The 22,655-nt window shown below is 41.7% G+C and overlaps 1 long non-coding RNA gene across 1 annotated transcript in view; it reads right to left on the bottom strand.

Annotated features, from left to right (window-relative positions):
- The window catches only part of LOC140197248 (uncharacterized), a 39,530-nt gene extending 17,568 nt beyond the window's left edge, over nucleotides 1-21,962 (bottom strand). Inside the window, exon 1 of the long non-coding RNA XR_011885893.1 lies at nucleotides 21,862-21,962. This is a non-coding gene — a long non-coding RNA (uncharacterized lncRNA). The remainder of the gene's footprint in view (nucleotides 1-21,861) is intronic.
- Between the last annotated feature and the right edge of the window lie 693 nt (nucleotides 21,963-22,655).

The raw sequence follows: 22,655 nt of genomic DNA, 5'->3' as shown, positions 1-22,655 counted from the left end.
TATGCTCTCACAAATAGAACTTGAATGCAACTAGACTGTTGCTGCCGTGTGTTAGTATATGTCCACAGTACAAGGCCCAGATTTGGGAGCCTGTTCTTTTTCTGGTGCAGAGAATGAAAGATTTGTAAGATGTGCAAAAGATGTAAAAGATTGTAAAAGGAATACACATTCTGCTAAAGTGCTGAACACATTACCAAGTGCTGATAAAAGGACCTTGTATTATCAGGCAAAATATTTTAGACCAAATGTCAGGACACATTTTTCTTCTTACATAACGTGTAATTATTTTTTCATTTAGCTTTATTCTCTGTTCTGTGTTTATTACCATATGTCCATTGGAATCACACATAGCACAGGTCCATCAGATCACCTCTCGTCTGCTGTAAGTACAACAGTCCTATTCCTTCCACAGGCCTGGTACTGCTCTGGTGAAAATCTTACATACTTTCTCAATTGGACTGACATTCATCCTCAATTATAGCATCCAGAATCAAGCATGCTATTCAAGCTGCTGCAAAACAATTGTTTTCTAATGGTTTAGGGCAACTTTTTTTGTTTTTATAGTCTATGCATCTTTTCATAATCCTAAAGATCCCAAATCTTTTTGTTTCTGAAAGCAACTTCTCCAATTTATCATCCCAGTTTCAGAGTTTTATGAAAATAGGACCCAGGTTGTCTGCTTCTGCAACTCTTTTCAAAGTGCAATATTTAGGCTTCATTGCTTCTCTTCATGCACCTGTTGTCATTGATATTAAAACAAAACAACTAAAATAACTGGGTCCAGAACACACACACACACTTATGACTCAACCATACTTCATTTTATTTGTGCACAAGGAGAACAGCATGGCCCCTGTTATCCGCACTGTTCTGATCTGAACAGAAAACTGCTATTTTTATACAGAATTTGCTTTCCAGTTACAGATATTGATCTTTGGTAAATAGTGTATACTTGAATTCCTTACTTGCAAGACCATTCACAATAGAGATGTTACAAGTTAATAGAAACTGAAGTTGATACTTGAAAGTTAGTAAAACAATTGTCCCTTAGTTGTTAGGTGTGTTTCACATCCTTCCGTTATTCCTATCTCATCTGAAAGCATAGTGTTTACTTAAGATGACAAATAGCAAACATATAAAGTCAGTCCATCATTCCTTATCATGAACATGTTTCTAGCCACCTGTTCCCTGGTCTGGTGTGTGATGTGCCAGGCATGTTTCCACATTAGCTTTCCTAGGACCTTTAAAGTGACATATGTGGTCAGCAACACTTGGAGTGGACCTTCCTAGCAGGGTCCAGGCAGTTCTTTTGTTGGTAGGCTCTCACCAGTACCCAATCTCCCGGCTGGTAGGTGTGGCACTCTGAATTCAGCACAATCTTCTTGGCTTTAAGTAACTATTGATGGAAACCTTTAAGAGCTTATCTTAGCACTATAGGTGTCATAACCACAGATTTGGCAATGCAGTAGAGTGTCATAACCACGGATTCGGCAATGCAGTAGATATGGCAATTGCGTTTGTGAATTTGCACGTGTCAGCTAATTATTATTTAATTGTGATAGTACTTAACTCCATTCTTGTCATCATAGTGCTTGTCGAGACTTGGACAGAGCATAGCAACACTTCGCTGCTGTTTTGCATTTGGCCTTCCCTGAGGTATTGGACTTTCAAGTTAACTGACTCTGAAGACTAGCAGTATTTGTTTAATGTTTAGATGTTCTTTTCAGCCGCAGTGCGGGCTTCATTTTCCTTCGAGAGTTTTAGTTAACAGCTCTGTTTGGTCTAGTGTTTATTGTTTTATTTTCCCTTTAACGCTGTTTATATTAAAGTCCGAGAACTATAGACCTGCTTCAGTGTCTCTCACTCCGCACTTGGGCCATATCCGAACCACAGTGACAGCAAGTCTCGACCACACAAAGATGGAACCAGCAGAGAGAGAGCAGCTGAACTTGGCCGTGAGATTCATTAGTCAGGTAGGAGATAAGCTACAGGCAATAGAATCTGTTCTCAGTGAAGTTATGGAGGCAGTGAGGCAGATAATCTCGTGCCGTTCACTTCTCGCTTTTAGAAGTCTTTCTGCTCTCTTGTAGGAGCCATGGCCAGCCTGCCATCTGGCTTCCACTCCCAATCTAATGGCCAGACTGAGAGAGCGAACCAGGAGACAACCCTGCGCTCTCTTTCCTCTTCCAACCTCACGTCCTGGAGCTCCCAATTGGTTTGGGCAGAAATTGTCCACAATAACTTCCAGTCGTCCTCCACCGGCATGTCTCCCTTTGAATGCCAGAAGGAATTCCAGCCCCAGCTCTTCCCTGATCAGGAGATCGACATAGGAGTTCCTGCTGCTGAACAGCTGATCCAGCGCTACAAGTGCACCTGGAGACGAGCCAGGGCTACTCTGCTGCACGCCCAGAAACAGCATTCCCAGCAGGCTGATCGGCTCCATCGACAGGTAAGGCCATTCAAGCCAGGAGAGGGGGTCTGGTTGGCATCAAGGTATCTTCCCCTGAAAGTCGAGAACTGGAAATTGACACCACGCTATGGGGGACCGTTTGTAGTGGAAAAGGCTATCAACAAGGTGTCCTATAGATTGCGTCTGCCAGCATCACTGAAAATCCACTCAGTATTCCATGTTTCCCAGCTCAAGCTGGTTACTACCTCTCCTTTGGCACCTCCTGGCATCTCGCCGGGTACGTGGTAAGGTCCAGTACCTCGTGGACTGGGAAGGGTATGGCCCAGAAGAACATACTTGGATCCCAGCAAAGGCCATCTTGAACAAGTTGCTGTTGGGGGACTTCCAGCAGACACAGGCGTTTGGTGCCTCAGGGGCTGCGCCTAGAGGGGGGAGGGCCTAGTCTCAACCACGGATTTGGCAACACAGTAGATATGGCAATTGCGCTTGTGAATTTGCATGTGTCAGCTAATTATTATTTAATCATGATAGTATATAACTTCATACTTGTTGTCACAGTGCTTGTGTGGGCACGTGGCCAAGTGGTTAAGGCATTGGACTAGCGAGTTCGAGCCCCAGCCGAGGCAACGTGTTGCGTCCTTGAGCAAGGCACTTAATTGCTTTGCTCTGCGACGACACTGGTGCCAAGCTGTATGGGTCCTAATGCCCCTCCCTTGGACAACATTGGTGTCGTGGAGATGGGAGACTTGCAGCATGGGCAACTGCTGGTCTTCCATACAACCTTGCCCAGGTCTGCGCCCTGGAGAGCGAAGACTTCCCAGGTGCAGATCCATGGTCTCACAAGACTAACGGTTGCCTTTACTTTGTCGAGACTTGGACAGAGCATAGCAACACATACATTTAGGTAACTATAAAGTCCATTAGAAGATGCACAAATGAATTCTGGGGCGGGGGGAGGGCCCAGCAGTGGCAGATACCAGCAGTGTCTTACAGGGTTATGTCTCTGGCAAATCATACAGCTGTTGCTTTGGTCCAGAATCTCTTATTTTCAATTATACCCATCCCTCTCTATAGTCTTGTACACAGTATGCTTTTGTCCACAAAGCCTTTCAGCCTTTGATGCATCACATAGTAATTGTACTAGTTCATCAGAAGAATTTGGAAAGTATTGGCAGCCTGTTCACACTGGAGTGCTACGTGGCCATAAAGATCTGCTGTTGCTGCCTTAGCAAATGAGTCAACTCGTTTGTTCCCTTGAGTTATTTCATCCTTCCTGTTAGTACGAGCCACATAATTTGTAACAGCAATTGCAGCAAGTAATTGAAAAGCAGGAAAAGGTTCACAGTTAGTTCACCATGTTTTATCAGAGTTCCAAAGAGATGAGAAACCCGGGTAGTTTCCTTAATTGTCCATTGTTATGTGCTACTCCAAAGGTATAATGAGATTCAGCACCGACAGTACCAGCTGCAGGAATGTAGACCTTTGTTAAAGTAAAAAGGTTCAACTGCTTCAGCGGAACAGGAGGGAAGGTAGCTCTGCCACCTTAGCTGTTGTATGACATGCACACACTGCACATCCACTAACATATTTTTCCCCAATATCAGTTCAACAGGAAAAGCCATCAAAGAAAAATTACATGTGGGCTTACAATGAGCAGAATTAAGATCATTCAGTTTCTTAAATACAGTTCAGGAACAGACTATTTAAACTGCATAGTCTATGGAGCTGGCGGTGGTGGTGGAGGGGAAATTGTTATCTAAGGTGTCTTGGCCCAAGGGCATTTTCGAGGCCTGTGGCCAAGCTGTCTGCAAACAAAAATATACCCTTCACGGACATCCACATTTCCACCATTACCGTGTTCACCAACCCATTTTCATGTTTGTTGGATCAAAGAACCGTAAACCCATAAATTTAGAATAGTATTATCTGAACTACAATGCTGCTCAAAACAAAAATTACCAGTCACAAGTGGTTCATATGAATTGAATTGAATTGACTTTATTTCTTACATCCTTCACATACATAAGGAGTAAAAATCTTTACGTTATGTCTCCCTCTAAATGTGCAATGTGCATTCATAGTAATTTATAATAATTGAGCAGTCAATGTAACTTAGAAATACACTCAGATCAGCATGAGTTAATCAGTCTGATGGCATGGTGGAAGAAGCTGGCCCAGACCCTGTTGGTCCTGGCTTTTATGCTGCGGTACCATTTCCCGGATGGCAGCAGCTGGAATAGATTGTGATTGGGGTAGATCGGGCCCCCAGTGATCCTTCAGGCCCTTTTCACACACCTGTCTTTGTAAAGGCCTGAATCATGGGAAGTTCACAACTACAAATGTGCTGGGCTGTCCGCACCACTCTCTGCAGAGTCCTGCGATTGAGGGAAATACAGTTCCCATACCAGGCAGCGATGCAGCCAGTCAGGATGCTCTCAATTGTGCCCCTGTAGAAAGTTCTTAGGATTTGGGGGCACTGAAACTGAACTTTACTAAAACTGAAGCTTACAGTGAAATTTTAAGCAGAAATTAACCTGGTAATAATTAGCCAAAATTTGTTCACTGTCAATCTAGTTAAACACAGAACACTCAAACTGTATAGGCCAGCTATTGCAATACTTATAAAGCAATGTACAATATTGCTCAGAGGCTATAGTGAAGCTGCTGGGAAACATTGTTCCCATTCCCCTTAACAGCTTTAATCCTTTGATGTTGTAATTTTGTAAGACACTCGCAATTTTACTTACCTCTTATGGTTAATTGGGGCATCAGCTATTTGGAGTAACTCTTAAAAACAAAAACTAATTGAAAATGGAGATGGAGTTCAACCTAGATAAGGGCAGATGGAGTTCAATCCAGATAAGTGTGAGATGGTTCATTTTGGTGGGTCAAATATTATGGCAGAATATAGTATTAATTGTAAGACTCTTGGCAGTGTGGAGGATCAAAGGGATCTTGGGATCCGAGTCCATAGGACACTCAAAGCTGCTACGCAGGTTGACTCTGTGGTTAAAAGGCATACGGTGCATTGGCCTTCATCAATTGTGGGATTGAGTTTAAGAGCCGAGAGATAATGTTGCAGCTATATAGGACCCTGGTCAGACCCCACTTGGAGTACTGTGCTCAATTCTGGTCGCCTCACTATAGGAAGGATGTGGAAACCATAGAAAGGGAGCAGAGGAGATTTACAAGGATGTTGCCTGGATTGGGGAGCATGCCTTATGAGAATAGGTTGAGTGAAATCAGCCTTTTCTCCTTGGAGTGACGGAGGATGAGAGGTGACTTAACAGAGGCGTACAAGATAATGAGAGGCATTGATCGTGTGGATAGTCAGAGGCTTGTCCCCAGGGCTGAAATGGCTAGCACGAGAGGGCATAGTTTTAGGGTGCTTGGAAGTAGGTACAGAGGAGATGTCACGGGTAAGTTTTTTACGCAGAGAGTGGTGAGTGTATGGAATGGGCTGCTGGCAGCGGTGGTGGAGGTGGAAATGATAGGGTCTTTTAAGAGACTCCTGGATGGCTACATGGAGTTTAGAAAAACAGGGGGCTATGAGTAAAGCCTAGGTAGTTCTAAGGTAGGGACATGTTTGGCACAACTTTGTGAGCCGAAGGGCTTGTATTGTGCTGTAGGTTTTCTATGTTTCTATGAAAATAGTCAGGATTCTTTGTTTATTTGGGATAGTATGTCACTTAACTGGGGCAGGAGACTGTTGTCAAACAGTTTCTAACCAGCGTCAGACACATGTACTTGTTGGCTGTTTGACATCATCATGCTTAGAGCAAACAACTTAAAAATAGTGACAGCTGTGTGTGCTTGCGTTCAATATGCAAATGTATACAAATACAAAGATTTTTGTCACAGATAGTTGACAAGAAATAAGCAGCAAGACAATTCAGAACTGCTTTGCTCACTGCAGTTTTAAGCATTGAGGCTTGGAAATGACAGAAACAGCTGCGAGTGAAAATGAAACAATTTCACTACTTCAGCAATTTGCAAATTATGAAGGATTTGAGGAAACATCTTGAATGTTACAATGAAAATGAAGATGTGAAGAATGCAATCATTGATAGCATTGTATGAAGGCTGTCCATTTTCCGTAGTAGGTGTCTGCGCTGCTTTGTTAATATATAGTTAATCAAAAGGTCATGGTATCCTCTGCCGATAACTAACAGGAAATAAAACACAGTTTTAAAGTACTCTAGTGGTGTACTAATTTGTTCTGTATTTCATTTAAATACATAATTTGTTATTCAGTTTGTCTTTTTTTATAGCTTTTTAACTATTTCCACAAAACTTTGGCTTATTTGGGTCACAATGTATTGATCTGAATGTGTCCCAATTAACTAGAATCCAGTGTATATGTTTTTCTTTAAACTAATGTCAGTATCTCTAATTGAACTCTGTCTTTTTGTGTGTTTTCCCCAGCTGTCAGTCTGTGGTTTTGTATTGCCATGTACTCCTGTCCCCGCTCCTGCTCTACTCTGGCCCCTACATTACTGAGTACTCCGTCTCTCATCTGTTTCTCATTATTACCTGTTTTGCTGCCACCTGTGTCTCATTGTGCTCCACCTATCATCTGCCTCTCTGTTTATTGCTCAGTGTATTTCAGTCCAATGTTTTCACCTGCTTGTTGCCAGGTTGTGTCAGTAGATTTTCTTGTTCCTTTCCAGTGTTTGTATCTATTGTCTGTCTGTATATCAACTCTGCCTGTTTCTTGATTCTGGTTTTTGGATTTCTCTGGATGTTTTGATCTTTGCCTGAACTTTGACACTGACTTGGTTTGCACCTTGGGATTTGTTATTCCATTAATATCACTGTGTGCATAGTACTGAGTCTGCGATTGGATCCACGCTCCAGTGTCCTGACACCTAAGTTGTAACTTATCTATTTATTATAGTACAAATACACAAAATAAAAGCAGGATGAGTGTAAGCATATTTTCTCCAATTTCTGAATAATTTTTCCCTAGCTTGTTCTTAGTTTGATAGGTGAAATTAAGGCAAAATGTTAAGGGATAGAATTGTATTAGTTTAATACCTTCATATCTTTTGCAGGAATACTAACAGAGTGATCTGGTTTAGTAACTGAAGGAATATATTAGAGCACCAAATCTGCATTATGAAGGTCACACAGATCATACAAATTACCAGGACATTCTGCTGGTTGAACAGTCTGCTTTCTTCAGCAAGGTTGAGATTTTAAAGCTAGTTAAATGTTGGTCATGAATAAATTAAAATGTGGATGGAAACATTGAACACTAATGAGTCAAGGACAGTGAAAGTAGACAAACCAATTGTCTTTGTTCTTGCCATGTAGTCGAAGGAATTGGGGCTGACATTTTGCAAAGCTGCTCTGTAACCTCCATTCTGTGAGCTGTCTTGTGAACTGGTTTTGCTCAGTATGAAAGTGCTTTAAAGTGGACACAACAATGCTCCTGATAATCTGCTGAACTAGAGATCATTTCCAGGTAGGAAGTAATTTGTGCAGTGTTCATTGGTATGAAAGAACATAAAGATTTATGAATAGGGGAGTTTGTGCTGATCTGAGTAATTCAAGCCTAGTAACTGGTTGGTCTGCTTTGATTCAGAACAAAGATATTAATTATAAATTGTCACTTGCAAGAAGGGCAATAAAATGATGTTGGCTTAGATCAGAGCCAATGAAATGTTGACACACATTAGCCAGCTAGGCGAGGTTGAAACACAACATTTGAACTGATAATGGGGGTATAAGAATGATGAGCTTCAAATTCAAATGGAGACTAACTACTGCAAGGAAGACCCCCATGCCAGGGACCGGGAGAAGGATCAATCACTTGGCCAATGGGAGATCTCCTATTTCAGTGTTATAAGTTAGAGAAGTGGTCTGAGTGAGAACTGGTAAAGTGGAAACAGTAGAATTCATGTTTTAAGTTGTTGGCCTGGAGTCAATATACTGTAAGTTAAGTTGAATTTTGTGCAGAGACAATAAAGTGCAAGATTTGATTAATGAAGAGTAGTGTAGTGAATTGCCTAACCTACATTAGTTAATAATAATCAACAGATTTGGTATCCCTTGGTCATTTTGAAAACAAAAGAGCTCGGGGACCCAAGTTTCAAGTTGAACCACCCACTAGGTTAGGATATTAAAATGGGAAAATGGAAGACTGACAAAAAGAACCCGGAGGTTCAGAGGATTGGAGACTGCATTCTGAAGGGGTGGATGAAGAGCCAGGAGTCATGGTCCATGTGGGTTCCAGTGACATGGGTAGGTCAAGTGGTGAGGTTCTGCGTAGGGAGGTAGGTGCTAAATATTTTGAGGATGTGACTAAACACGAAGGCTGAGCCATAGATGTAGTGTGTATGGATTTCAGCAAGGCATTTGGTAAGGTATCCCATGCAAAGCTTATTGAGAAAATAAAGAGGCATGGGATACAAGGGGACATTGCTTTGTGGATCCAGAACTAGCTTGCCCACAGAAGGCAAAGAGTGGTTGTAGATGGGTCATATTCTGCATGAAGGCTGGTGACCAGTGGTGTGTCTCAGGGATCTGTTCTGGGACCCCTACTCTTTGTGATTTTTATAAATGACTGGGATGAGGAAGTGGACGGATGTGTCAGTAAATATGCTGATGACACAACATATTTGTTGTGGATAGTGTGGAGGGCTGTCAGAGGTTACAGCAAGACATTGATAGGATACAAAACTGGGCTGAGAAGTGGCAGATGGAGTTAAAACCAGATAAGTGTGAAGTGGTTTATTCTGACAGGTCAAGTATGATGGCAGAATATAGTATTAATGGTAAGACTCTTGGCAGCGTGGAGGATCAGAGGGATCTTGGGATCTGAGTCCATAGGACACTCAAAGCAGCTGCACAGGTTGACTCTGCGGTTAAAAGGCTTACAGTGCATTGGCCTTCATCGATCATGGGATTGAGTTTAAGAGCCGAGAGGTAATGTTGCAGCTATGGCCAGACCCCACTTGGAGTACTGTGCTCAGATCTGGTTGCCTCACTACAGGAAAGATGTGGAAACCATAGAAAGGGTGCAGAGGAGATTTACAAGGATGTTGCCTAGATTGGGGAGCATGCCTTATGAGAATAGGTTGAGTGAACTCTGCCTTTTCTCTTTGGAGCAATGAAAGATGAGAGGTGACCTGATAGAGGTGTACAAGATAATGAGAGGCATTGATCGTGTGGATGGTAAGTGACTTTTTCCCAGGGCTGAAATGGCTAGCATGAGAGGGCACAGTTTTAAGGTGCTTGGAAGTAGGTACGGAGAAGATGTCAGGGGCAAGTTTTTTTTACGCAGAGAGTGGTGAGTGCATGGATTGGGCTGCTGGCAGTGGTGGTGGAGGTGGAAATGATAGGGACTTTTAAGAGACTCCTGGATGGCTATGTGGATCTTAGTAAAATAGAGGGCTATGGGTAAAGCCTAGGTAGTTCTAAGGTAGGGACATGTTGAGCACAGCTTTGTGGGCTGAAAGGCCTGTATTGTATGTTTCTATGTAAAGGGCAGGACCTTCAGGGTTGTGATCTCATTGCTACCCACACCACATGATAGTGAGGCCAGAACTAGGAAGACTATACAGTTTAATATGTGGCTAAGGATTTGGTGTAGGAGGGAGGGCATAAGATTTTTGGACATTGGGCTGTCCTCCAGGGAAGGTGGGAGCTCTACAGAAGGGATAGTTTGCACCTGAACTGGAGGGGGACTAATATCCTCAGGGGAAAGTTTGTTAATGCTGCACAGTGGGGTTTAAACCAGAGTTGCAGGGGGATGCAAATCAGAGAGCCAGAACAGTCAGTGGAGGCAGATGTTTGTAAGACCTCAGGAAATAATTAGGAATCTAATGTTGAGCAGAGTGTTACTAGTATCCTGCGCTGCATGTATTTAAAAACAAGAAGTATTGTAGGAAAGGCAGATAATAGTGCTGAAGATGAAGCAGCTGATTTACAAACAGAGGCAATGTGTAGTGAGGAGAGACTGTTGATGGGGCAAAATTTCAGTCAACAGGATAAATTGCAACATAAAAGGTGGACAAAATTGAAAAGGATGAATACAGGACTGGAGCTGTGTACCTGAATGTGTACAGGATACAGAAAAAGGTAGATAAACTTGCAGCATAGAATAGGGGCATCCTTTTAGAACAGATGGGGAGGAATTTCTTTAGCCAGAGAGTGGGGTATCTGTGGAATTCTTTGCCACAGGCAGCTATAGAGACCAAGTATTTATGCTTAAGGGAGTAGTTGATTGATTCTTGACTGGGAGAAGGCAGGAGATTGGGGCTGAGCGGGAAATTGGATCAGCCATGATGAAATGGCAGAGCAGACTTGATGGGCCAAATGATCTATATCTTATGATCTTATATTATGTTCATAGTAATATATGAAGAATTTGGCCAGCCTATCAGGAGTGCCTAGGAAAGGTTGAGAGCGGAGGGTCAGGGACCCTCGGATGCATTGTGGAAATAAATGAGTCAAAATAAACCAATGAAATTACAAGGGATTAAAAGAGCCATTACAATGTACTGAATGCTGGAAGATCTAACTGAAGTGAAGAGAAAAAATCAGAAACTGGCAGATGAATTGTGAAAGTGTAGAGAAGAGATAGAGAGGAAAGAAAATAAAGTGGTGAGGGGCAGAGTTAAGTGAATTTGATACACATGGCAGTTTAATGCTCTATGAACGCATGACAAGAGGAAAGGGAAGAGAAGTGTATGTGAAAAGGGGAATATGGAAGTAGAGAAATGGAAAAGTCAGTGTCAGCATTTACGGACTACTCTGAATGTTATGCACAAATCAGTAGCTGAGGAGATGGGGGGCATTAACCACACTAGGTGTTTTAAAACATATCAAAAAGCTACAAAGTAAACTTTCAGGTCAGAGGAATGATAATGTGCTTTTCAGATGAGAAACTAATGATGGGGTGATCTAGTGACTGGAGAAGTGGCCCAGCTCCCTCTTTTTTTATTTGGAGAGGGGTTGCAACCTTCAGCACCTACTGTCCCCAGTGGTGTTTGTGGTAATGGCAAGAGTTCAGGAGACACTGGAGCCATGGGGGCCAATTGTGACACAGTATTCTACCCCTTTTGACGTGGCCTAATTGAGTGCTGTAGCTGTGAATATACCAAAATGTGGACTGGGCGATGATCCTTGACAACTTCTCCAGTTCACTCACAGTGCAGGATAATTCATGGTTTGGGATGAAGCGGAAGAGCGGAAGTTAGCCCTTTAGTGTTTAACTTCAGTGTTAGACTCATCCCTGCTAGAGCAATAGGCACAAGACAGGGGACTGAGCGAGGTGACCCAGTGGAGGCTGCATAAGTGCAGACAGCAGAAAAGGGAGTAAGTGCCTCCCTGCATTTTTAATGAGATTGTGGCTGGTTTTCATGGGACTTGGTCCCATCTTGGATAGGTGGAATTTGTCTCAACAACAGAAGCAACTGGCTTACATCACTGGTATCAGACAGTACTGAGGAGGGTAGATGAGTGTGTGACATGTTTGATCCCACAGCTAATGAAGCATGGGTTCTCGGATGAATGACAGGAGTATGGGAAAAGGAATTAAGGGAGAAAGGTGCTAAGGAAGATAGTCAGAAAATGGGGCTCCAAAATCGCCTCCATAAGGGAGCTGTGGCAAAAAAAATGCAAAGAGATGTAAAACATTATTGGAAGATTTGTTTGTTCTGTGCCTAGTATTACCTAGATAAGTGGCTAGAGAAGTCAATTAAGGCACACACATCCCATAGAAGGACCATGAGTTAACTTGCAGATTGATTTTGTGGAACCTTTACCTCCATCACCTGAAGAACTGAAATAAGACCATCAGACATAGGAGCAGAATTAGGCCATTTGACCTATTGAGTTTGCTGTGCCATTTCACCATGACTGACACATTTGCTTCTCAAACCCATCCTCCTGCCTTCCCCTCCCAACCTTTCACACTCTGACTAATCAAATACCTATCTACCTCTTCCTTAAATACACTCAGTGATCTGACCTCCACAACCACCAGTGGTGACAAATTCTAGACATTTACCACCATCTGGCTAAAGAAATTCCTCCTCATCTCTTTTCTAAATGGATGTTCCTCTATTTTGAGTCTGTACTCTCTGGTCTTGGAGGTCCACCAAAGGAAACATCCTGTCCACAGCCACTCTGTCAAAGTCTTTCAACATTCAATAAGTTTCAATGAGATCCCTCTTCAATCTTCTAAATTTAGCAAGTACAGGCCTGGAATCATCAAATGTTCCTGACTCATTAAACCTTTCATTCCAGAATCATGAACCTCTTCTGAACCCTCTCCAATGTCAATACTTCATTTTTTAAATAAGGGGCTCATGGTATTCTAAGTGAGACCTCACCAGTGCCTTATAAAGCCTCGGTATTACATCTTTGCTTTTATATTCTAGTCCTCTTGAAATGAATGCTAACACTGCATTTGCCTCCTCACCATCGATTCCACCTGCAAATTAACCTTTTGGGAATCCTGCATGGGAACTCCCAAATCACTTTGCCCCTCAGATTTGTGAATTTTCTCCCCACTTAGAAAATTAGCTGTGCTTTTATTCATTCTATAAAGTGCATGACCAAATACTTTCTGGCACTATTCCATCTGTCATCTCTTTGCCCTTTCTCCCAATTGGTCTCAGTCATTCTGCAGACCCTCTGCTTCTACACTGCCTGTCCCTCTACCTACAGTATCTTCATACTGTCTGCCAAATATGCCACAAAGCCATCAATTTCATGATCCAAATCATTGACATACAGACTCCTGTGGAATACAATTAATCTCTAGCAGCCAATCTGAAAAAGCTTCATTTACTCCACTCTTTTCCTCCTGCTAATCAGCTAATGCTCTATCCATGCTGGTTTCTTTCTTGTAACACCCTGGGCTCTTGTTTAGCAGCCTCATGTGTGAACCTTGTCAAAGGTCTTCTGAAAATCCAAGTGCATAACATCCACAGATTCTCCTTTATCCATCTGTGTGTTATTTTTTTTCAAAGAATTCCAAAAGATTTGTCGGGCAAGATTTTCCCTTAAGGAAACATGCTGACTTTGGCCTATTTTATTGTGTGCCTCCAGGTACCCTGAGACCTCATCCTTAACAATTGACTTGAACATTTTCCTAATCAGAGGTCAGGCTAACTGGCTATAATTTCCTTTCTTCTGCCTCTCTCTTCTTGAAGAGTGGAGTGACAGCTGCAATTTTCAAGTCTTTCGGAACAATGCATTGATCCTTGAAAAAATTGCTAGTGTCTCCACAATCCCTTCGGCTACCTATTTTAGAACTTTGGGGTGTAGACCAATATGCCCAGGTGACCAACCTAACTTCAGACTAATCAGTTTCCTAAGCATCACCTCCATAGTGATAGCATCTGCTCTTTCTTCTGCCCTTTGACATTTTCCAATGTCTAGCATAATGCTCATAGTAATGTATCGATCACATCCTGGCTACTGCTCTGAGGCCTGTATATAACTCCCATCAGGGTCTTCTCACTGCACAGGTGATGCAGAATCTGATGAAATTGTTCTGGGTAAAACAAAGCTTCCACATCCCTTATCAACCCAAATCCAGTGGAGTTATTGAATGGATAAATAGGACTTTAAAGACAATGTTGACTAAAATGCCTTATGTCTTACAAGGCGTGAAACAAAAGACTGTGTGGTGCGCCACTCCTCACGCAGGCAGTAGATGGCCGTTGACTCACAAAAAGTTCATCCGCCCTTTGACAGGTTTTATTTTCAGTCCTGCTGGGTGCCTACACACCCTCCTCCCTGGTTAACCAAAGTGCACCAGGGGGTGTGCCGGTTGAGTCGCTGACAACCTAACCCGAGACAGGTAGTACTGGGCTACGTGGTACCAGTAGAAGGGCAGGGCCCTGACCTGAGACAACATAGTAGTAGCTAAAATGGCTAAACGGTGCAGGACCACATGGGTCACTGTCTTACCCGATGTCCTTATGATAATCCATAGCACTGAAGCTTCTACTGGATTTACCGCTTTTAAGTTGATGACTGAGAGAGAGATGAGAGGGCTAGGATTCTTGGTTTGGTTAGATTTATCAGAGCCTGAGTATGATAGTATTGTAAAGGACAAATGGGTACAGCAATTAATTGACACTATTATGTAAGCCCATTATGTTCGATGGAAGAAACAGCAGAGTAAAGCTTATTTTGACCTACAAACAAAACCTAGGGAGTTGGAAATAGGAAAGAAGGTTACGATCTCAATATATTAGCCAGGTGCTTTTAAGTCTCTGAGATTTGTAGAGCCATGTGATGCCTTTGACAGGCATTCCTTTAGTCTGTTGAATCCAAACTACCCCAATAAGTTAGGTTGGTATCGCATTAATCAACTTAAATCTCTTGGAGAAAGTCAATGTTCTCCAGTAGCTGAGGTTCAAAGTCACATTTTCAATGGGATACTCTGGACGGAGATGGTGACAGTCTTAGATTTATTTTTCAGACAATCGACGATGATGAGGATGATGGAGCAGTTGCCCCTCTGAGTTGGGTAACCACTTCCATTTTGCATCCGGAGATTATGGATAATTCACTTCGTACTCAGCTTCAGGAAGGGAGGGTTAAGGCAAGGCAACCTTTGCAATCGCCTAAGCCAAGGCAGAGACAGTGGAAAAGAGAAACAGGTGGAAGAGTGTGTTCATAGAGAAGTATAACACAGAAACAGGCCTTTGGCCCAGCTAGTCCATGCTGAAGCTATTTAAGCTGCCTCCTCCCAATAATCTGCACCTGGACCATAGCCCTCCATATCCTTACTATCCAGTTATCTATCCAAACTTATTTTAAACGTTGAAATTGAGCTCACATGCACCACTTGTGCTAGCAGCTCATTCCACACTCTCATGATCCACTGAGTGAAGAAGCTTCCCCTCATGTTCCCCTAAACTTTTCACCCTTAACACATGACCTCCAGTTGTAGTTGCACCCAACCTCAGTGGAAAAAGCTTACTTGCATTTACCCTATCTATATCCCTCATAATTTTGTATTTATCTATCAAATCTCCTCTCAATTTTCTATGTTCTAAAGAATACAGTCCTATCCTATTCAATCTTTTCTTTTAACTCAGATCCTCCAGACCCAGAAACATCCTTGTAAATTTTCTTTGCACTCTTTCAACCTTGTTTATATCTTTCCTGTAGGAAGGTGACCAAAACTGTAGACAATACTCCAAATTATGCCTCACCAATGTATTACAACTTCACCATAACATTCCATCTTCTGTACTCAATGCATTAATTTATGAAGGCCAATACACCACAAGCTTTCTTTATGACCCTATCTACCTGTGACACCACTTCCAATGAATTATGTACCTGCAATCCCAGATCCCTTTGTTCTACCATATTCCTCAGTGCCCCACCATTCACTGTGTAAGAGAAAACTGTACACTTGTCTGCATTAAATTTCATCTGCCATTTTTCCAGCTGATACAGATCCTTTGGCAAGCCATGATACCCTTCCTCACTGTCCACTACACCCCCAATCTTGGTGTCATCTGCAAATTTGCTGATTCACTTAGCCACATTATCATCCAGATCATTGATTATAGATTACAAACTATAATCAAGGACTGAGCACCAAATGATGTGGTACACCACTAGTCACAGGCCTCCAGTCAGAGAGGCAACCCTCTACTACCACTCTCTGGCTTCTCCCACAAAGCCAATGTCTAATCCAATTTACTACCTCATCCTGAATGCTAAGCTATTGAACCTTCTTGACCAGCATCCCATGTGGGATCTTATCAAATGCCTTAGTAAAGTCCATGTAGGCAGCATTCACTGCCTTGCCGTCATCCTTTTTCCTGGTAACTTCCTTGAAAAAGTCTTGAAAAATATTGGTTAGACCTGACCTACCACCACAAAGCCATGTTGGCTATGCCCAATCAGTCTATGTCTATCCAAGTACTTGTATATCAGGTCCTTTAGAATACCTTCCAATAACTTTCCCACATCTGATGTCAGACTCACTGGCCTATAATTTCATGGTTTCTGTTTAGAGCCGGTTTTAAACAGGAACAACATTGGCTATCCTCCAATCCTCTGGTACCCCTCTTGTCACTAAGATTGTTTTAAATATCTCTGCTAGTGACTCAGCAATTTCTGCACTTGCTTCCAGCAGGGTCCAAGGGGACAACTTGTCAGGTCCTGCGGATTTATCCACTCAGATTTGCCTCAGGGTAGCAAACATCTCCTCCTCTGTAATTTGTACAGGGTTTATGAAGTTGATGCCACTTTATCTCACTTCCATAAACTCTGTATCCATCTCCCAGGTAAATACAGATGCAAATGATGCATTTAGATCTCACCCATTTGTTTTGGCTCTACACATGGATTACCATTCTGGTCTTCCAGAGCACCAGTTTTGTCCCTTGCTTGTAACATCTCCTTCACCTTGTGTGCTAGAGCAACTTCATGCCTTCTTTTAGCTTTCCTGATTTTTCTTGTGTTCTCTTGCAGGTTTTGTACTCCATAAGCAACTCATTTGTTCCTTCTCACCTATAGCTGCTATGTACCTCATTTTTTTCTTAACCAGGGCCTCAGTATCTCTTGAAAACCAAGGTTCCCTACACTAGTTACCTTTGCCTTTTATTCTGACATCACATACAAGCTTTACCAGATCTTCTGGAAATGAAGCAGAGAATGGAAGAGATAAATTTAGAGGAAATATTAGATAATAAGATAAGTACAGAAACTGCTCTTGAAGTTTTTTTCCCTCCAGGTATTTAGAGATGGTTGGTGTTGAGAAACTACTGAGTGGCCTCATTGCGGTTGGAGGCTTTGTTGAAGGTTACATTTTCTACAATAAAGTGTATTATAGGTCAATTATATATTTATCTAGACAATTGAAAGGTGTGAAGATTAGGTTGGGTGCCGATAGGCTATTCACAACATTCGCAGAAAGTGGATTCCATCAGATCCCTGTGTATGATGAGGAAGGCAAAATGGTAATACAAATTTATAAATATTAGACAAGATTTTGTAAAGAAATAAGACCGATGTCAGTTGATAATTATGGTCAAGTAACAGTGATACAGAGAAAAGATTGGGATAGTGATGGGAAGTCATGCTTCAGGAAAAAAGGTTTATAACTCAAGTACATTTTCATTGTGAATCTAATAGTACTGTTGCTATCTACAAAGGCTTCCTGTCACCAAAAGGAAGAATATTGGGCTTGTCCAGAGGATGTAGTTATGAAAGGGTTAACAGGTTAGTTACTGATGATAATTGTTCTCGGTCTATTTTGCCAGTCAATAACAGGACATTTTTGAAATTTGCTTTGGTGAATAATATTTATTATGTTGCTTCTTTAAGCACACATTACAGGAAGGGATCTTTAATTTGCTGATTGATTAGCTCTTGTGGTTTCCAATGTTTCGAGGTGTTTGCTTTTAGTTGGATAATTTTTACTCAAACCTATTGTTAAAGCATGAATTCACCTGAAAATATATACATCAATGATACTGCTGAGGATTTACTTAGATATATACCTACTGCCCTTCCACCTCATTTCACCGATTAGTGGAGAGCATTATTAACCATTATGAAACTATTATTAGATAATGAGATGAATTATCCAGGACTATTAAAGATCATGTGGATTTGGCTGATGTTTTTCAGAATCCACCCTTTTGAAAGTAAGGTTTGGAACTGGGGTTTGAACGTTAATATAATCCTTGGATTTGAATAATTTCACATGTTTTTAGTGTTCTGCTCATTGTTCAAATGATTGACCAACTTAAGTGTTTAAGATGCTATTCCAAGTCTTTTTGGTAATTTGTCTGACTTTACACCATGATGTTGTCTTACATTGAATACCATGTAGCTATCTCATTATAAAATAGACCGTAGTCAGCATGGTTTCCTCAAGGGGAAATCTTGCCCGAGAGATCTGTGGAATTGTTTGAAAAAAATAACAAGCAGGATAGACAAAGGAGAATCAGTTGATATTGCTTACTTGGATTTTCAGAAGGCCTTTAAGAAGGTGTCACACATGAGGCTACTTTTCAAGCTACGAGCCCATGGTATTACAGGAGAGATTCTAGCGTGGATAAAGTGGTGGCTGACTGGTAGGAGGCAGAGAGTGGGAATAAAGGGCGCCTGTTCTGATTGGCTGCCAGTGACTAGTATTGTTCCACAGGGGTCTGTGTTGGGACTGATTCATTTTACGTTATATGATTTGGATGATGGCTTTGTTGCAAAGTTTGCAGACAATACAAAGGTAGGTGGAGGGGCAGGTAGTTTTGAGGAAATAGGGAAGCTACAGAGGACAGACAGATTAGGAGAATGGGCAAAAAAGTGGTAGATAGAATAGAGTCAGGAAGTGTACGGTCTTGCACTTTGGTAGAAGAAATGAAATGGTTGACTATTTTCTAACTGAAGAGAAAATACAAAAATCTGAGGTGCAAAGGGATTTGCTGAATCCCTTTCCTGCTGAAGAAAATAATTTTATACTTCTATGGCATGTTTATTTTGTTCCTATTCTTCCTCTGTATTTGTGAAGTGTTAATATTTACTTTATACTGTCACTGTGTCCTTGCTATTGACTTTGTTTATTAAAGATCATTGACTTATTTATTTAAAGAAAGAATGCAGAACAAGCTCTTTCAGCCAACGAGCCGCAAAATGCAGCCACCTGTCTATCTAAGCCTAGCCTAATCATAGGACAATTTACAATGACCAACTAATCTACTAATGGGTAGATTTGGAATGTGGGAGGAAACCAGAGCGCCCGGAGGAAACCCATGCACTCATGGAAAGGACTTAGAAGCTGCTTACAAACAGCATTGGAACTGAACTCTGAACTCCAATGCCCAAGCTGTAATAACAATCTGAAAAATTAATTCTGTTTCATTCTCCACTCTCCATAGAAGCTGGCTGTCTGGCTAAGTATTTCCAGTGGTTTCTGATCTGATATTTCATTAGCTTGTTGCATTTCTCTCTGGCTCCCTCCACCATTTGAATCATCATCATGGTTTTGCTGATTTTTAGTCTCTACTGTTTCTATCTTCTGCCTGGTCTCCCATCTTCTGCCTGGTCTCCCATCTTCTACCCTCAAAACGAATTGTCAATTAAACTCTGCTTCCAGTAACCTGTTTCCTGCCTAGGCTTAATCACCTACCTTCTGTTTCCTCAGTTACATTGTCTCCCAGGCCAGCTGCCCTTCAAATTCAAATACTAATCCATCTGACCAAATCCACGAATCAGAAAGATTTTAATGGTGTCGGTGTCACAAGAAAGAAAAATTAATTACCTCTGCCTGCCTGCCCAGATAAGTAGCCTTGCAAGTCGAGGCTTTTATCCTATCCAATAGGCATCTTGCCTTCCAGGGGGCCTTTGGTTTGGCAGCCTCATAACTTTCCTTTTTTCAGTCCCAAAACAAATCCAGAAATCTCATCTTGTTGGACTGCTGAATGCTGGCTAAAAATGAATTTTTTGAATGCAAATTTGCAGTTCTGTGCCCTGTACTTTATACTCTGATTCTGAGAGGAACATATGAATATATAGGTATATGAATGATATACATGAAGAGGATATTTAGTATAAACTGACATCAAGACATTAAGCTGCTATTAAGCATAGCAAACTCATTTACTGCCCATTTTCTAACCTTTGCTTTCCCTGCCTTCCATTTTCCATTCTATTTTTCACCCTCTTGATTCTTTGCTCAGCTTCCCTCCCCCCTACCAAGTTAATTTAAACCCTCCACAAACCTACCTGGGAAGATTTTGCTCCTGCTACTTTCAAAGTTCAACCCACGTACAGATCCCAACTTCCCAGAGTGGATCCTGTTGTCCCAATGGTCTAGAGCCCTCCCTCTTGCATAACTTTACTAGCAATGCATTCATCAAGCGTAATATAGATGTAACCCTCAGGTTTGTCGGCTGCGTGAGTCTAGGGAAGACCATCTCTGGCCCCGCCAAACATGTGAAGTTGACGTACAAAACCTCCTGTTTGTGTGGATGCTGCGTGATCTGTTACCCCGTTACAAATCAGTACCACGGAATAACAGTACACCGTATACAATTAAACGATTTAGCTTCATAATTCATGGGTTATGGCTCCACTCTGGCGTCTTCTCTCTTCATCTCCCACTGAACAAAGGACCCAGATCACCTCAGTGTGGGGCACACAGCACGAAAACACATTCTCCTCATTGGATGGCTCATGTTCCAAAACACCCGTTAACTCTAACCATAACCCAAACACTGCTTCTACAGAAAGACCATTGCATTAGCAGTGAAACCTTGTCTCCTTTGAGGTTCTGCTTCTTAAGCCCCTTCTTAACTTCATACTCTTCCTAATGTTCTTTTTTTTAAAAACCTCATCGTTTTCCTACCCATTTTTGATATTGAATTACCAAAAATTCAATTTAATTACCATCTCGGCGGGAGGAGAAAATGGCAGCGCGCCACACGTGCGCAGCTCTCCGGTGAAAAATGATGTATCTGTTAAATAGGGGCCGTGGACAATTCTGATTTGATGGAGAATGGACGTGAAAGCACAGGAACATCTGGAGAAATTTCTGAAACGCCCGTTCGCTGCTATTGTTACTGTGTGGTCAGGAATCTTTCGGAGGGTAGGCCTCAAAATCCCTGGCCTTGCCTGCTTTTGGTGACCGAGAAGGAGGTCGAATCGTTCAGCAGAAATGCCGCTCAGTACTCGGTGTTGGAGAGCTGATCAGAACTTGAAGTTTTCGGATGACTCAGAGTCGGATTGTGGTCAGCATGGCAGGGAGAGTTTTTCTTCCTTCTCCCGTCTTGGTGAGATGTGGAACATTTGAGAAACTTTGAACTTTACTGTGCTCACGGACTTTCTTCATCAAGTTATGGTATTGTTACTGTTTGTAACTATATGTTATAATTATGTGGTTTTGTCAGTTTTTTTCAGTCTTGGTTTGTCCTGTGTTTTGTGATATCACACCGGAGGAAATAATGTATCATTTCTTAACGCATGCATTACTAAATGACAATAAAAGGGGACTACGTGTCTTCATAATCTAAACCTTTTAAAGTACATTGAAGTCCCTCAGAATGAGACTATGATTTTGATAAGCTGTTAGTCATTTCTCATGTGACTTACTGTCGAGTTTTCTAACCACACATCCCTGTGGTACATCCTGGGATGTTTCCCTGTATGAAGGGGGCAATATGTATAGAATAGAATTCCATGCTGTATCCCTAATGTCTCTTGGCATCAGACACTGGTAATTTTACCAATGGAAACCAGACCACCACAATCATATTTTACATTCATTTCAATTCTGCCAAGAATCCAAGAACTGTTCCTGTTGGTAAAATAACATCAGATCCTTTGCACTGAAATAATTTTACTGTTCTATTTATTTTATCACAGCTTTTCAACAAACAAAAGACATTGATTGGCAGCATAATTGTACACAGAGTCTAAGATCCAATTTCCAAGAATGATAATGCAGTGGTACGTACCGCTATGCTTGCCTGCACTTCGTTGCCTGTTCAGTTTTGGCTGAACCATCAGGACTTTGATAGTTTCCCGATTAAACTGGCTAGGGTGTGCTCCAGATGCTTCTCACATTACTGTTGTTGACATTGCAATCAGCTGCTCACAAAGACTTTGATGGGAACCAGATTGTTGAAGAATTTATCCTGGTTGAGTCTCTTGGTGCACATAACTTCCTCTTGCAACATGCATTGCAAACTACAATTTTAAGGAGGTTATTTTCTTCCACTGTCAAGGCAGGGAAGTTGTCTGCCTGCTGTTTGCAACAACATCACAAATGTGGAAACTTGCCTTGCACACTCACTACTTGAGGTGAAACCATGGAGTTTTTAAAAAAATATTTCTGGTCTTGCTGGACATAATGGCCAGAAGATTTCTTCATGAGAACAGTACACACTCATTGCAGTTCTTTCTCCCCATTACACTAAACCGGAAGACCTCTAGCCACAGATCCACAATTAAGTCTACATGGCAACTTGATACTAAAATGGTCATAATATTTAGGGCATCATGTGGGTCCCATTCTGATATAAGGGTTATGAACTCTCACTGGAGCCAGCTGTAGCACTACTCTTTGTGTTTTAGGAAGTACTACTACAATATGAAGAGGTGATTCATTTTGTAGGTCTCTTTATCTTTCAACTACCTTACTATTCCTTCTTGTTGCTGTATTTATTTGTTTGTAATTTATGTCGTTGTGTTTGTACCGCTGTCAAAAAACAAAGTTTACATCATTTAAGTCTGTAATAATAAATCTGAT

This window comes from Mobula birostris, chromosome 5, assembly GCF_030028105.1.
Source record: "Mobula birostris isolate sMobBir1 chromosome 5, sMobBir1.hap1, whole genome shotgun sequence".
Taxonomy (NCBI): Eukaryota; Metazoa; Chordata; class Chondrichthyes; order Myliobatiformes; family Myliobatidae; genus Mobula; species Mobula birostris.
Note: the sequence above shows the minus strand (reverse complement) of the source record. Positions and strands in the feature narration are given on the sequence as shown.